The sequence below is a fragment of the Rhynchophorus ferrugineus genome, unplaced genomic scaffold (assembly GCF_030347505.1).
Source record: "Rhynchophorus ferrugineus isolate W39M unplaced genomic scaffold, kcgeb_rfMv2 rfM1, whole genome shotgun sequence".
Taxonomy (NCBI): domain Eukaryota; kingdom Metazoa; phylum Arthropoda; class Insecta; order Coleoptera; family Curculionidae; genus Rhynchophorus; species Rhynchophorus ferrugineus.
This window is the reverse complement of record NW_027472580.1, coordinates 35,633,559-35,646,003: the sequence shown is the minus strand read 5'-3', so window position 1 is coordinate 35,646,003 and position 12,445 is coordinate 35,633,559. Positions and strand designations below refer to the sequence as shown.

Here is a 12,445-nt window from a genome sequence, read left to right as displayed (position 1 = left end):
GCAGGAAACCCTCCTTTCCAAATATTGTTTCATGGGCAAGCAAAAAGAAAAGTTAAGCCCGGGGTCCGGAGGAGGGTGGTGAGGGACCCTGCCCGAAAATCGTTAAAAGGAAAAACGTTATATCGGCATTTTAATTTAACGTTAAGGGAATTTTATTCCTCCTGTTTTTTTTTCTTTTCGTTGGTCGAGTATAAAAAATTACCCTAGCCCAGTGACTGGATCCCGGTTACGACCCACCCCAGGGGAGAGTACTTCCACACTCTCATAAAGTGCTGCATCGATCCATCATTCCACTCTCTTTGGGGCCCAGAAGAGAAATGATCCTGTTTGGCAAGTTATTTATTGTCGAAATTGTCTTTTTTATCGTGTTTTAGTTGGTTGACGATGTTAATTCTGCAGGGAGATGGGCGACTAATGGTATCATCCCACACATTGTGATAAATTGATCAGTTGATATACATACATATATAATTTCATTTATCATCAATATTTGTGTGGTAAAATTACAATTTTAAAATGAAATGAAGGAAAAAGGACTATTTCTTTCTGACATAATGATACATAGTGTATTTTTTATAACGTCAATCATTTTGTAGCCAACGTTATTTTAAAAACTTGATTTTAAAGCATTTTAAAAGATAAATTTAAAATATATTAATAAAATAAAATAAAAGATAATTAATTATTATGTGAATTATTAGCATGTGAAAATTTCAAGTGTCAAATCTTCACTGTTCTTAAATATTCCCACTACAGTATCTCATTGGTGCTACAAATTTAGACCAATTTTTCGGTATTCTTACGAGATCTTACACCTTCAATAGTATTTCATTTATTTTCTTTACTTAAACCGATTTACGGACATCATAATAAAATATTTCATATAATTTAATAAAATTCGTTCAGCATGTGCGAATTTCTAGTGCCAAATATTCACTGCTATAAAATGTTTCCACTACAGTGTTTTAGTGGTAGTATGAATTTAGAGCAATTTTTCGGTATTTTTACTAGTTCTTTTAGTCCCAATACTAGTTATATAATAGCCGTTTATAAAAGGTCTTAGTGTAGAATAAATGGATAATTTGACGATTTTATGTCGTATGTTAATGGGCAATTAGTAAATGGAACTGGGTCGAGCGAACAGTTTTTCTCAGAATTAGTGTTACATCTTCTTCGATGACAATTAATAATACTAGTACTAGAAAGCAGTAAAATAATTGAATAACCAGGCGTAAAAATGAACTCCGTGTTCGGAAGTGAAACCAGGAACGGATTTCGTGCAAGTACGAAATCCCGACTTCCGACCTAATCCGGACATAACTTGACGCAACGAAACCTTATTATTCCAAAGAGACCTGGCAAGGGCGTAGGCATGAAGGGGGCGGCGGTATCGCGGGAACGGGGGTATCGCAGCGGCAGCACGCGATCGACGGCGCTGCCTAGCGTTTTATGTAAATTTCGCGGAGAAAAATGCTCTCTAGGGGAACCACCCAAGACCCTTCCACTCCCCCGTCTTATGAGGGGTACGTCGAGCGATAGCCGATCAACAGCAAGGGGCAGCAGCACGTAGCGTATCGATTGGCGGCGGAGCGGGGCGGCCCCGGAAGGCCATTTGGCGGGTAAATAAGGAGCTTTTCACTCTGAACGGGAGACTCGAAGAAGGCCGAAGCGGCTGATCCGTGGATGCAGCACGTAAAGCGAATATTACCAGTCATAAATTTAATTGGAGAATCGATATTCGTCGAGTTTTAGTGCATTACGTTGCATTAAATCACCTGTAATGACTTTAAATATTTTGGGATTATGATAATGGTATCATATACCATAAAAAGAGAGCCTTTTTCTATACTTAAACTGCAAAAATCACGTGATACTCGCGAAGGGAAAAGAAAGCGAGTAACGGCGGACCAGCGTTGCAGCGACAGTCGCCATGGTTACCGTTCTTTTATTAGCGACGCCCGACGATACTGCTGGAGCAACTCGGATTTTCAGCGGGATTCCGTTTTTCACTCCACTGGGTCCATTTTCACCGTGTCGTACGTCAATCGTTTCTCGTTAACACACATTCCGACATTAAGAGTAGTTCACGTTTGAATTTTTCGCATAAAAGCTTTTAAAACGACCACATGGGGAAAGGAGGGGGTGGTAGGGAGAGCGCGGATTTTACATACGTTCTCTGCTCTGTAAGGCGACTGGCTTGGCAAATTTCACAGCCTACTAGAGCAAAAAATTCCGCTTTTCCTTCGCAATCAAATGCAGGCCCACGTAGACGTTCTCCCGCGAAACAATGCAGAATGTAAAATTACATTTCTCGTATATTCTCTCGATAAATGGCCGGTTCGAGATTTAACAGCGATATGAAACAACAGTACCAGTATGTAGTACATGAATGTAAAATGGTATTAAAGGTGAACAAGTCTGATATATCCTCGCGAAATATTTCGGGAGAAACCAATAAGCTTCACCCCCTTTCTGTCGAACCTAGTTTTCTTGTATATATTACGTCAAAGTTATTCCATTAAGTTCGGGCGAAGTGTGCGAAAGAAAAAATTTGGCAACGCCACCTTTCGCTAGTGCCACGTTGGCAACGAGAACCGCAACCAGCAGTTCTCCCCAGAGAGGGTGCGGCTCTTTCGCCCTTCGGAAGTTTATCGGCTCCGCCACCATCGGCAACGTGCCGCTGAGGGTCGGGACGGGAGGTGGTGGTGGTGCGGCGTTGCCGTCCGCTCTCCGGCCGCGGCCATTACGACGAGCGGCAGCGTGTGCAAGCGAGTTACGACCTATCGATTTTCGAATTAGTTTCAGCGGGCGAAATTGGCGACCAGACGGGCACACACACACACACACACACACAAGGACACATACTACAAGCGATCTAGCGCGCTGCTCCCCATTAACAATGCAGTAGAGAGCGAGATCGGCCCCCGTTCCGACCGCCAGACGTCCAGTCCCTAATGAAATATAATTGCACCGCAAACAGCTCGATCCCTATCCGTTTATTTCGTTCTACAATCGTTTTATAGTCGTTTTTCTCTTTTTTTGCGTGGTGTGGCTTATCTACAGGATTCTCGAGATTCTTTTTATTAGTGCCCTGACCCAGAAAATAAGACCCCTCGTTTTCTTTTCATCCCTCTGGTTTGAAAAAAACTAACTTCCCTCTACACCGTTGCCTTATCTATCATTTTTTCTTCAGTCCGCATAAGCTCCTAATTACGTACCAAACACTGATGATTAACGACTCTTTTCCCCTCTCTTCGATTCCCTCAAGGCAAATATCTCGCACGGAGCGGGGACGACGCGGCACTTCTTCGCCGTGATTCGGCAACGTCGTCGAGTTACCGCCGCTGCATGTTGCCACGTTGCCGTTTTGGTCTGTGAATTTGGGGTTGTGCGTCGGGGGGGATGGCAATGACTCTTATTGAACGTGAACTGCCATCGACCCCGGCAGTAAAACGGCACGACGCGTCACACTGCCACGTTGCGACGGCGGCGGCGACGGCAGTGTCCTGCCACGTTGCCAAGTTGGGCAGCAGTGGGGCGGCGATGATTGATGCTTTGTTGTGTCGAGTCGGAGGGGTGAGGGGGGTGTTTAAAGGGCTGTTGGAGTACAAGAGCGCGCGCCAATGAAACGACTATAGACGGGTTTACTTCTAACTGAGGGATTATCGTTTGAATTAGATATTTTAACGAATGTGTTATGAGTTTTAGCAATCTAACATGAAATCAGACCAACCAAGATGATACTGTCAAAAGCACGTCGTCCTCGAGTTCACCTATGCGGCAAAATAATCGTTCGCGTTCGATGTTTTTCCCCCCTCAGTCTCGGGGCGTTTCTCCCAATTTCTATGTTCCAGTTTTGAGGTTCCGCAGCCATTAATCATTCAAGGCAAATAGCGGACGTGGAACAACCGGCAACCCCGCCAGTTCGGAACTCTACCTACCGCCGCGTCTTGTGCCCTCTCCTCTGTATCGGCCAAAATCCGTCATTAAAATCTGACGATGATCATGATGACGGTGATGGATGTCTTTTGCGTTAGTATAAATAAATTCAGATGGAAACCCCCGAACGGGTCCCGTTTCCATTAGGTAGTCATCGCTATCGATTTCGTTAATGAGCGCCGCTGAATTGGTGTCAGGTTGGACCAGTGTACGTCCGTAGTAGAATGAAACCTACACAATTTGCAAGAATCGTTTCCGAATAGAAACTGTCTTGTTTACCGTACGGTATTTTCCCTTGACTCGCATTAAAACAAAACGAGAATAATTCGTATAGACATTTTTTGTGTCAATACCGGATAATTGCAAGTTAAACAGGGGAGCTTATGGAGTGCGTCCTCGGACGTAATTGTTCTCGAAACTTGAAATTAAAAAGCACAAATATTTGCCAGTACTGTCGGGTCGCGGTCGCGGGAAGGCAGCAGGCCTATATACTCTCTTTGCATCATAACTTACACAGCATCACAGAAAGTTTTTCATAAAATCTCACGAATTATCTTTTCACTTTTTCGTCCCGATTTCGAGTCGTCGTCTAAAAACAGATCTCTGCATAAATTTGGATTCATCGCTCTACATAATCCGGAAATAAATCAAAACAAACTAAAATAAGAACCCGGAAAATTGACTAGAAGTGTGTCATTTTGAGTGGAGTCTAGTAATTAAATAACTAGGAAATTTCTAATCATTTATTTCTAATTTCCACGATAATGATCAGCCTTTTGAAGATATATTAAAATACTGCTATTTCGAAAATTCGTGTTTTCTATTCGATTCGTTTTTTAAATGTATTCTGATCATTTTATCACTTTTAAAAGGCACTTACTGAGAAAAATTGGTACTCATATCTTCACCAAAATTTTCGATAATTTTTTCTCATATTTCTGGCATTATGGCGATACTAAGCCGAAACAACGAGGGTGGTTTGGCGATCGAGATGAACAATTGAAAATGCTGATTGGCACAACTTTTTTAGACGAGTTGCAACGGCGTATCAACCCAAATTTTGCAACGTATGACCGAGCATTATCATGTAAGACGACGACTTTGCGTCTGTTTCTCGCTATTACTGATCTTTTTGCAACAATACGGCATTCAATTTATTTAATTGTCGATAGACATCTGATCATTTGGTTTTAGCAGCTCGTAATACTCTTCATCTTGTTGATCCCACCATCGCAGCAAGATGTTATGGTCTTGAATATTCCGTTTCGATGTCGATGTAGATAGCTCTCTTACACTAAACCCATGATTTTTGCGCTTAAGATTATCATATACAATTGTTATATAATGTAGTAATACTAATATGTTGTAATAATAATAATTGTTATGTAATGTTTCAATACACATTTTCCCTTCTTTTGGGTCTTTCCCATCACTTATACATATCTGGTAACAATAGATTTATCAAATGCTGAGCAGTCCGAAAATTATTTGAGTGTTGGAACTGGGTTTTCGTACAATAAATCTTGCAACTCATTGTTTTCTTCTGACTTTTTCTCATTGACATTAAAATCGCCGCTATTAAATCGTTGGAACTGAATCCGATAATTGGGATAGAGAAAATTGTTTGATGATCTTTCACATCAGATTTTCTCAAATTAAACAAAAAAAGTAATTAACATCGAAATTGCTATTTGAGCATCCCATGATTACCGTCTGTATAGACAGAATAACTCAATAATACTTATCATATGGGCTAGAGAGTCTTTATTCATCAACGTAATCTCCATCAAAAGCCACACAATCATTCCAGCGTCGCTCTAACATTTCAATATCACTTTTGTAGAACAGTTACTGTTCAATCGGATAACGATCGTTTTGATTCCGGAGTAAAGTGGATCCATGTTTCATATATTGTCACATATCGATGCAAAAATTCCGTTTTGTTATGCCAAACACTGCTCAGAATCATCAACACGTTCTTGTTTTTGGTCAACAATGAGCAGACGCGGCACCCACTTTGAACAATGCATTTCTCATAATAAAATGCTCATTCAGTATAAAACCAACACGGTCTTTTGATATCATCACGAGGTTAGCTAACTCACGCAAGCTCACTTTTCAATCATTCAAAACGATTTTGTTGATATTTTTTATGTTTTTTGGTATTAACACCTCATTTGGACGTCCACTGCGTTCTGCATCATTGGCGTCTCTACGACCACGTTTGAAGTCAGCAAACCAACGTTCTATTGTTGTTTCTGATTGAGCAGAGCCCTTATAACACTGTTCAAGCCATTGTTTCGCTTGAACAGTATTAATTTTCTTATCGAGATCTGAAATTAAAATACGATATTGTTTTTGATCCATTGTTTTGAAAATATCAAAAGTAGTGTCACACAATAACTCACAAACTTATGAGTAGTGAGTATGAGTATTATAAAAATGTAACAGCTTTCGTTTGAAGTTTAATACTAACTGACAAAGCGGTGAATGCAATAAAACTAGCGCCATCTATGTGTTAGGTCCGTGGCTTTTCAGCCCGTCTGTTAATTGAAATTTTTTATTTTATTTTATTAGTTAGAAGCACCTAATATAATTTCTTTTTTATTTTTAATGATACCAATATAATCGTTGCATTTGATAAACTTATCTTAATTGGGTGATAAATTCAGTTCATATGAAATTCAAATATTAGGCTGTTTATTTTCAACGGATCTAAGAATTTTAGAAGCAAAATTAGTGTCCCAAAAATATATTCTCGCTTTATGCCCTTCGTGTAGCATTAGGTAGTCACCGAGCTAACATCGAGTATTCATTCAAAATTAGTTGTTTTCCATAAATTAATTTTAATTTTGAATTTTACTTTATTACTTAACTTTTATATATATTAAAAACATTATTTCCGAGAAAGCCTTTATTATATACATAGCAAGAAATAAATGGTATAAAAGTCGGGTAATATTAGTATATACAGAATAAATTACTTTATTGTCAACTTACGATGACAAAAACAAAATGATTTTTGCTCGTATGTTACAGTACATTTGGCTAGAATTTGCAATTATTAACATTTCCGTTTTTCCTCGGCAATTGTGAAGGCGAAACGATACTCTGGCAATGAATGGTGACATTTCTACCGAATGGAACATGCAGATACGGCCAATTGAAAGTAAAGTCTGCGCAATAACGCGAAACGATCTCTTTTTTACATCGGGCAAAAAAAGACTCGACGAGCCATATCGCGAGATCAAAGGGTCGAATGGTTTCCGCGATGGCCCCTTGAAATTGGAACATTAAAAAAAGCGTCGCGGGGAGGAGGAGCGAGATCCACTGCGTGTCTATACGTACGAGCGTTGATCGTCCTCGACGGTTGCACTTAAATCGCGATATCTCATCGTTCCTGCGAGCTCTTGCCAACAATTTCGGAAATTTACAACCCGGCCCATTTGCGGTCGTTTAACAGCCGTTTTTATTCGGCCTCGGGTTTCTTTTTCCTACCCCGTGGTTTTTTTTTAATGTAGCCAGGTCGATTTCCTTTTCCCTCGTTCCCCATCTCTTTTATGGCCAGTTTTGTATAATTTTAAGCGGCGAGGAAAAAACCCCAGCCCATTTCGGAATATTCAATTATCAGATGGAGAAAGTAATTGGACGTTTTCGTTCTCTGGGTATGTCGAACTCGAAAATATTATCAGACCATTTCTGAATAGATATTAGATTAAAATAAAGATGGTGATTGAACTAACTCTAAGAAAATACTTAAATATTAGACCTAGTAAAAAGCTTTGGGCATTTTTTAGTAAAGTTCATCTGTTTTTTTATACTGTAAAAATGATTTATTTAAACCACGTATACTTTGTAGTTTCTGATAGAAAAGCTGAATTAAGTGGAAAGTAGCTTAAACCTCCATTAAGATTGATAGGAATCAGAAAGAGGGTGCTATGTCAGGACTAAGCGGTTAATGCACCAACATTTCTCAACGAAGCTCTTGCAATTTTTGATAGGTCATCAAAGAGGGTGGTTGAGCGGCATTTTAATGAAAGACAACATCTTTCCTATTGTTTTTTGCATTTTTATGACGTAATAAACCCTCTAATTGTTCACAATAGAGTTGGAAATCAAGATTAGCTCATGGTTGATTATCCCATTCCAACTTCACTAGTCATACACTATCATCTCACTTTGTAAAGTGCTAGTGATAGCTCATCATCCCTTTGTTTAAAATAATTTTATGGTCAATATCTAGTTTCATACAATATCCACACTATTGATATGCTTATCTTGAGATCGGAAGACCAGAGCTTGAATCATCTTCCATATGAAAATAACAAGAACGTAAACGAACAAACGCTTTCCGTGCAGCATGTTTTGATAAAGTATCTTCACTATACCATACACTGCACAGTTTTTTTCACAAGCCTGATTCAATTTCTCGTAATCATAAAATAAGGAGAGCCAAAGGGCGTGACAAGCGGGAATATTCATTTAATTTAATAGCTGGAAACTTTAAATATACATTGATTAACATTTTTTATTTATAAGAATATATCAATATTAACATTTGAACTCTAATTAATTTAAAAAAAATCACTATCTAATCTGACAACCGTGAGTGATGTTTAAATAAATATAAAAACATTTTCATTAGGCCAACAATATAATTTTAAATGGGAATTTATAAAAACCTTTATTCTTTAAGACATTAAATATAACATATGTAATTCATATCCCCTTCTTTTGAATTTAATGAAAAATTTTCTATTTCTACGACACTTAATATGAAAATAGTTATATAGTCTATTCAAAGTTTTTTTAGTAATGTATCATGGATATTTGTGTCGTCGAAATATTACAATGTTGTCGAATTAACTCTGAGTTTTAGATCAGTTTGGCTTTGACACAAGAAAATTCTAATTTAAATAAAATAATTGAACAAAAATGTTATAAAACATAATTTATTTTAACATTATAGTACATCTAATACATATAATATCGAAGGACTTAAAACTGCAACTAAGACACAGCTATAATAGTTTGTAGGTTAGATTTGCTTTGTTTACATTTAATTATTTTCCAGACCATCCACGAGGGCGGGTTTTTTAGGTAGTGGTATCCCTCTGGAGGCCCAATCCACCTAATTAACAATTGTATATCTGAAAAACGTATTTTACTTTCATTCAAGAGCATATTTACTGTTTTCGTTTATTTCTTGTTTCCTTCAATGATGTGTTTATTTGTCAAGTCATCTTGGTATCACTGTATATTTTATCTTCTGCTACTATCTGAGTACACCATTCTTCATAAAATTAATCATTGAATTCTGTCTAATACATTTACTATATCTACCAAACAGTTAGTATTCATTCTCTCCTCATATGTTGTAACCTAATGCTCATGTTTAATTTTGAACAGTTACAATCATATCTGTGCACACAAAAATCTTTCACGCCCTACAATACCATTTTCTACAGTTATATTCAATTAATTATGTGCATACCTTTATTTGTTTCTACTCTCATCACTCTGTCTCAGGAATTTCTAGAATTGCACACCATTATCACATATCCTGAAAGTTTCCTTCAGTCACTTTCACTTTCCCACTCATTGTCCAATTCATTCACTAAACTGTTAATTTCTAATCTGTCTGAAACATGTTTACAGTTCCACCATTTATCAATTACTTCCTCTGTATGTCTAATCGAGTCCATCCAAACCCAACGTGCTATGGTTAACAATGCTTCCACATATCCAAACAGTTTTTGATGGAATCTCCTTCTCGACCAGCAATATATCTGCAATTAATTATTAGTAAATATAATGATCAACAAAACGTAATCGAATGCCATTGTAACTTTTACCTTTTTCCATCAATTTTTATTGTCTTTAGACTTTTTTTGTTACCGTCTTGCCAAGAGTGCCACAATGAACTATTTTGAAATATCCAAGTTTCATCGAGATACCCAAATTCAAATAGTTTATCTTCCTTGGTCTTATTTTATGACTTCAAAATTTAATTATTTTCAAGGTAATGCCTGGAAGTTCTATTAAACTTCTCCGAGGGTTTAATCTTTACACCATTTAAACCCTATGCCCTGTAAGAGTGTATAAAAGGAGGTCTTACATCCCTCAAAAAGCTGTATGTCCCTAATTCTTTTATGTATGCTTTTCAGACAGATAATTTTCTCTGAAATAATATTATTAAATTATGTTTATATCGATAAAATGGTTTGTGTACTTACTGTCCTTATACATATCGTATGTTTGGTCTCGAATAGAGCTAATATCAAGATGGTCAAGAATTGTCACCCACTTTGTATGTAGACGGGTTTTCTTGGGTGAATCTAACGTATTATTCATTTTGTAAGCGATGTTATTCACAGTACCTACACCAATATTTAGAGTGGCAGAAAAAAACTTCGAATAGACTATATATAAAAATGTTCTTTGAAATTCTACTGTTTTTTCTAGTCCGTCAAGATAAACAACATTTGATTATTATCACATATACAATTAGTTCTTGGTTATTTTAGTGTTGTATGGACTATTTCATATCTGCCTGAAAACGACGGCGCAGATGCAACTGTTTCAAAAGAGTATGTGGAGGAACAATTTTAAATTTCAAATCTCTTAATTTAGTTCGTTTGAAAGAATATGTCTGTGAATAATCACATGTTACATATTTTAATTCAATTATGTACGTCAAGCATAATCAAAGATTTTCCAATTAATTTCAAAATAGGAATAGTATATTTGTTAAGCAATGTTCTTCCACATTTGAACAAACCTCCCTCTAAGAGATTCGCTTAAATGTATCATTGCTTTCGTTAAAATAATACACAAAAATAAAAAAAAAATTAACCCCCAAGTCTTATTTTTCTATGATCGCAATAATGTTGCAAAATATAAAGTTTTAATCAGAAGGAAATAATTTTATATACATTATAATCAAGAATAAGAGGCTAACAAGCCGAAAATATTACGATACAAGTGCAGATTATTTCTATTCATTCAGAATAATGACCAGAGATCTGTAAGAATTACAGACAATAAATATAACACCGATAAACGCAACATAAACAGATCAAGATAGGATTCAACATCAAAGCGGACCATCCTTTGTTAAATTCTGTCGTATATTTTTGACGCGTTAACTTAGAAAACCAGAAACGCCGAAACTGATCGAGAACAACCTCCACACGGTCGCTGTGTGTGACTCCTGTCGCAGCGAGCTTTGTTTGTTCTGCAGCATATTTGTTTTGTAATACGGATGATAAGGCATCGGCCGATTATGAAAGTTGTACCGCTATTATTTGTTTGTTTAGTTGCCTAACTACCTGCATACTCCCGACACCGAGTTTAAAACGGGACGCTCGATATATTTCGAAGTATTCCGCACAGGACCGTAGCAAAGAAATTATGTTGGGTTTTTAAGAGGTATGGTTCATGTTCGGTTAACTTCAGTTACATATCATCAGTCTTATGGTCTATATAGCGTTCTTGGTGCATCGAGATTCAGGGAAATTGATCGGAATACGGTCCTGTGCGATATCATCATTCCAAGTGGCATTTACCCTAGAGATATTTCTAGACGCATCCAGTAGACAATTCACTGATGAAATGAGTCAAATGGGAGTGTAAATGTATCGAGCTGGACGCTAGCCAAGCCAGTGACATTTTCCTGGGTGCGATCACCGCCCGCGGTCATTTTTAGATCGTCGCTTTTTCGGTCGGCCTCCAGAAAACCTTTTCCGCAATACGAACAGGCCAAATTCGAAAATTCGTTGTTGTGGTCGCAGTCGGATTGTGCGAGCGGAAAACGTGGCGCTGACATTTGTCGCACGACATTTGTCCGCGTCACACAGGGGGTGGGAACTTAATATAGGAGAAACGGCACATGGATGACACAGTCGTTAAGTAAGACTGTTACATATGAAGGAAATAAAGGCCTTCCCTGAATTTTATTTCTCTGTTTTAGAGGAGTATGGCAAATTTCTTATAAAATAAAAAAAAACTACAGAGGAAAAAATCCTTATTTTTGACTCGACATGTATATGCTTTTGTACCACTGGAAATTGATTTATTTTTATATTTTTATTAATATATATTATTATTTTTAATTATTATATTAATTATTTTCTTAATATAAATGTCAATATTTTTATTATATGTTATATCCTTACTAAACAAAGAGTATTCCTTAAATTGTTCATTACCTTTTTTATATCGGTATTCGTATAAAAAGTATATGTAAGTATAAAATTATACTTTTGACTGGCCATGCATACAGTTTCACACTGTAATTGAATTTGTTTCACACTGTAATTGAATTTGTTTCACACCTTCAGTTATTTCTGTAGATATCAAGATGCAGTTGTATTTTGGATACTTTGAGTTGTATTTACCTTCTTCTATTCATCGATTTGACTGTTTGTAGCTACGTATAGCATATATAGAATATTTTTGTATAAAGAATATTTTATTCATTAATTTTCGCTTAATTATGTTTGGT

At 37.0% G+C, this 12,445-nt stretch overlaps 1 protein-coding gene and 1 long non-coding RNA gene across 2 annotated transcripts in view; both read left to right on the top strand.

Moving 5' to 3' along the window:
- Mex-3 (mex-3 protein) overlaps window positions 1-12,445 on the top strand; it is a 76,137-nt gene that overhangs the window by 51,704 nt on the left and 11,988 nt on the right. The gene's annotated exons all lie outside the window — the stretch shown is intronic.
- LOC143206771 (uncharacterized) lies at window positions 11,709-12,100 on the top strand. The gene is made up of 2 exons (XR_013008517.1): window positions 11,709-11,850; window positions 11,912-12,100. It is a non-coding gene; the product is annotated as an uncharacterized LOC143206771 (long non-coding RNA).